The sequence below is a fragment of the Triticum dicoccoides genome, chromosome 7B (genome assembly GCF_002162155.2).
Source record: "Triticum dicoccoides isolate Atlit2015 ecotype Zavitan chromosome 7B, WEW_v2.0, whole genome shotgun sequence".
NCBI classification, from domain to species: Eukaryota; Viridiplantae; Streptophyta; class Magnoliopsida; order Poales; family Poaceae; genus Triticum; species Triticum dicoccoides.
Window position 1 is genome coordinate 456,355,287 of NC_041393.1, and position 4,787 is coordinate 456,360,073.

The window sequence follows — 4,787 nt, forward strand, 5'->3', positions numbered from 1 at the left end:
AGGGGAGGGAGAGATCTGGTGCGGGCAGGTGATATTTTTTTAGGGGAGCGATCTGGTACGGGCAGGTGAGATTTTTTTAGTTCTCTTTTAGTGGGCCCGAGGATAACTAACCCAATTAGAACCTCTCCACCGGGCTAGTTTTTTTAGCTGGGTTAGAGCAAACTAGCTCAAACTAACCCCTCTTGTTTCGATAATTTGAGGCTATTTCAACCCAAACTAGCTCTAACTCAGGGATCCAAACAAAGAGGAGTGTTACTGTACATGCTATAGTGTGGACCGTAGCACATTGTTTTTTATGGCCATATCACCACATTGTTTTCTACTGCTGGTTCACTGGGCTACCGTGGTTCGCATGGCTGGTTCACTAGGCTGACGTGGTTCGCACTCCTCCGACCTGAGTAGTACTCCCTCCGTTCCTAAATACGGAGTATAAGTCTTTGTAGATATTTCACTATGGACCACATACTGATGTATATAGATGCATTTTATGTGTAGATTCACTCATTTTTCTCCGTATGTGGTCCATAGTGAAATCTCTGCAAAGACTTATATTTAGGAACGGAGGGAGTAGTATAGTACTAGTATATACCACATCATTCTTTGCTCCTTCTTACTACTCCGACATGTGGGAGAGCCAGCATCCGGGTCGACGTGTCATGCACCAGATTAGAGCGCGGAACGGAAGGGGGGCATCACCCCGGTCGGAGGGCCAGTAATTCATGACTATAGTGAGTGGTCATATCACAAGTCTTTCTAGCAGTAACGCGCCGTCAAATCGCACATCCCCACTCGCTCACCCTCCTCGCCTCTCTGTCAAACCTCCTACCCAAAATCTGCCGCGCGTACTGCCCGAGAAAAGCCCCGCCCTCAACTTTTAACTACATGAAAATAGTTCGAGCTTGTTCGTTCTATATAAATACAATACTTACTGTATGTTTATTCACCCGTGGGGTTGTTCAATGAATGGAGGGGCGGGGAGCACAAGTGAACAATACTGTAGTAGTAAGTAGGAGTCGTAGAGTAGTCACCTTAAATAGAGAGTTTCTTTTCTTTAATGCCACGTACACAAATTGAAAAGCTTGTTGTGGAGAGAAAAAAAGATAATCACTCCACTATATATGGACGCAGGGGCCTGAGCGCTTGCTTTACTAGGGTTGTTCTCTTCATTCTCTCATCCTCTCCAGATATAAACAAGATAGTGGTAGCGGCATTTTCTCTCTGCTCACCTCTGGTCACAGATCCGGCCGGATCCCTTCGGCCGGTGTGTGTAGAGGACTAAAAGGTGCATCATTCACGCGGTCATCGCCGCCGAGGGAGGAAACCCACAGCTGCCGGAGGGGCCCGATCCTCTGCCCGTGCCGTTCTCTCCGACACAACGCCGGCTTGGGAGGTCCTCCGACCCTTCTTCCTCCTTGCCATATTGTCCGGAGATCCGACCTGCCGCCGCCGACATCCCGACGACCCTCAGGTATAAGTTCTTCGAAAGCGGCCTTGCTCTACTGCCCCAGCTCCCCACGTGTCTGCATGTGCATCTTTTTCTACTCCCATTAGCTCTTCCAAAGCCACCTAAATTTTTAGTATTATTAGAGGTAAAGCTACTTCATGCATTCGAATCTAGGGCTTTGTTCAAACAACAAAGAAAGGGGGGAAAGTTCTAGCATGAATCTAGGACTTGATTCAAAGATGAAATAATATGGTGAAAGTAGTAGAGACCGGATACCCAACCGGTCTCTTGGTTGAAAAGGGAAATAATGGGAAAACGCAGTACAAACTGGATAAGGAACAAATCTATTATTGGTTGAAAAAAGGATAGAAAGTGGCGGCTGGTGGACAAGTCAACAGAGTATGTCCAGGATTAGATTTGCTGCCATCACATAGTAAAAGGTCTCCAGGATTAGATTTGCTTCCCTCACATAGTAAAAGGTCTGAGGATTAGATTTGCTGCCCTCACATAGTAAAGGGTCTCAGGATTAGATTTGCTGCCCTCACATAGTAAAAGGTCTCATGATTAGATTTGCTGCCCTCACATAGTAAAAGGTCTCAGGATTAGATTTGCTGCCCTCACATAGTAAAAGGTCTCTAGGATTAGATTTGCTGCCCTCACATAGTAAAAGGTCTCCAGTATTTGGTTTGCTGCCCTCACATAGCGTGAACAAGCTCGGCATCACCACTTTATGCCTCCTTGTAGGTACATTGTGCTGATGCGTCCACTGTCGCATGTCCTTATACCAACCTTTTGCTGTTGTTAATGTAAGGGCGCATGTAAAATGAAGCGATCACACTGTTACCTTAGGGACATGTCTAACCAGTGTTATTGTTAATCTAATGCTTCCAGTGATAAGATGCAATTAAACTGTGTTACAAATGGCACTCCTACTGTTTTCCCCAGTATGATAAGTAAGTTGCTCCTTTACGCTGCTGAGTGTCCTGGTGTCCCCACGGTCCCATGCCCTTAAACCAACTCTTTAGCTACTGTTGATTTACTGTGTCTGGTAAACAAGCAATGCCACCATTAAAGTAATCTCATATCTGAGGAATCTCATTGTTGACCGTAATGCTTCTGGTAACATGAAGCATTGCTAACGTTTTAAAATTTCTACTGTCCTTGCGTGATTGCCATGAACATAATTAAGATGCTTCTTTTCATTATGTATATGTTTCGTATATTCTTATTGACCAGCAACTGTTTACTTTCTATCATTTTGTGCAGATAGGGATATCCATTTCACCTTGTTGCTATTGTGACCTTTTGGTGAACTGCACAAAACACTTTTTTTTGGAATGAGTGTCTTGTGCAGTTCAACTAAAATGTCACATGGGCAACATCTCTCAATTTTGGTGGAACTGCACAAAATGGTGATTGGAGTTTCCAAAATCTCTGTCAAGTTCCGCGGGTAATCTCATACAACATTTTATTAGCCTTTGCAAGATGGAGCCGTCACTGTCACCACAATGGCACTTTATTTTAGTGGAACTGCGCAAAAGGATAAGAAAATTATAGTTGCACATTACATGAGCCGGACAGCCAACCTTAATGTTCCTCAATTTTAGTGCAACTACTAAAGAAGAACCTGCCAGCTCACAAGAGCAAGTACTTCTTGCTAGCTGAATGATGCAATCTTTGCTTCATTTTAGGTGAACCACAGAAAAAGGCGCATGAATTGAATCATGGAACTCCAGGAAGACCTCATCCTAGTGGACCTGGAGGTTGAGTTCAAGGAGGCCTCTATTAAAGTGAAATCATGCTTTCCTGTCTCCTTGTTTGTGCTGTGCAAACATGCTGTGCAAAGGGGAATACTCAACTACAGATGTTGTGGCGGTCAAGAGCATTCGCCAAGTTCTTCGATTGTATGACATGGCTAGCCAAGATGTATTTAATCCCGATATTCACTTTATCAAAAGGCTCTAATGGGTTGGTTCTGAATCTTGCAAGCTGGGAATCAATGAGATGTGTAGGCATCTTTGTTGTACTTCTTATTTGAATCTTATTTGTTGGTTCTTAATCTTGCAAGCTGGGAATCAATGAGATGTGTAGCCATCTTTGTTGTACTTATTATTTGGATCTTATTTGTTGGTTCTGAATCTTGCAAGCTGGGAATCAATGAGATGTGTAGGCATCTTTGTTGTACTTATTATTTGGATCTTATTTGTTGGTTCTGAATCTTGCAAGCAGGGAATCAATGAGATGTGTAGGCATCTTTGTTGTACTTATTATTTGGATCTTATTTGTTGGTTCTGAATCTTGCAAGCTGGGAAACACGACATGATGATGCAGAGGACAGCAATCACAACGAACAGTTCAAATTTGGTAGTATTATCTTTGTGAAAGTGCGACAAATGTGTTGATCGTGTGCGTCATGAGAATAATAATTCTAATTGTTGTGCACGTTGATCCCGTGGCACTGATAGAACGAGCCAATGCATTGCTTTTTTAAGTATAAATTTCTATTAAAGCTAATTAAATTTAAGTAAAGTGACCACTAACTCCTACAGACCCGCTCGTGAATCGACGTGTGGCCGGAGTAGGTTTCTTAATGGAGGCGTTTGAATGCGCCGAGGGTGCATCTTCTGTCGGGCATGCAGCGGGCGAGGGAGGGGTAGTAACTGTTGTCGCCTATAGACACTCAGCTTATACTATTGAATCCAGTTCCCCAAGAGCTGAAAAACGAACTGTTGCCGCCGCCTACACACTCGTTCACTCGAAAAGACTCCAATGGCGATCCGAGGGGTGAGCCTGCTGGATATGTACTTCAGCAAGGAGTTAGTTCGCCGTTCAGTCCTATGGCTGCACCAAGTTGAATGTGATGTACACCAACGAAACGGACTCGGTGAAGCTCTGCCTCGCCTCAGTCCTATGGCTGCACCAGGTTTTGGAGCATTCGCCCGTTTCATCGGCAGGGCCGACTGCACCTTCGCTATGGTGGGGAGAAGGAAGAACGCGACGATTCAGCCATCTGGTGCAACAAGCCTGTCGACATCCAAAAGCAATACAAGATCATCAAAACGGGCAGGAGAAGGACTCCGTGGTTGACCTCGCTGAGACCATCATCGACCCCTGATACGCCAACATGAAAGAAGACGACCTGAACACGTGGGAGGTACCTCTGAATCTAGCCTACATAACCTACGCGGCCAAGGACGCATACGCATGCTACGACATGTACATGCAGATCTTGGACATGAGGGCGTGTCTGCTTCCCGTAACCGACGAGTACACGGACAGCCGTAGCGTCATGATCAAGCGTGCCAGGAAGGTCTAGATGTTGTACTTTATCTGTTTATAAGGA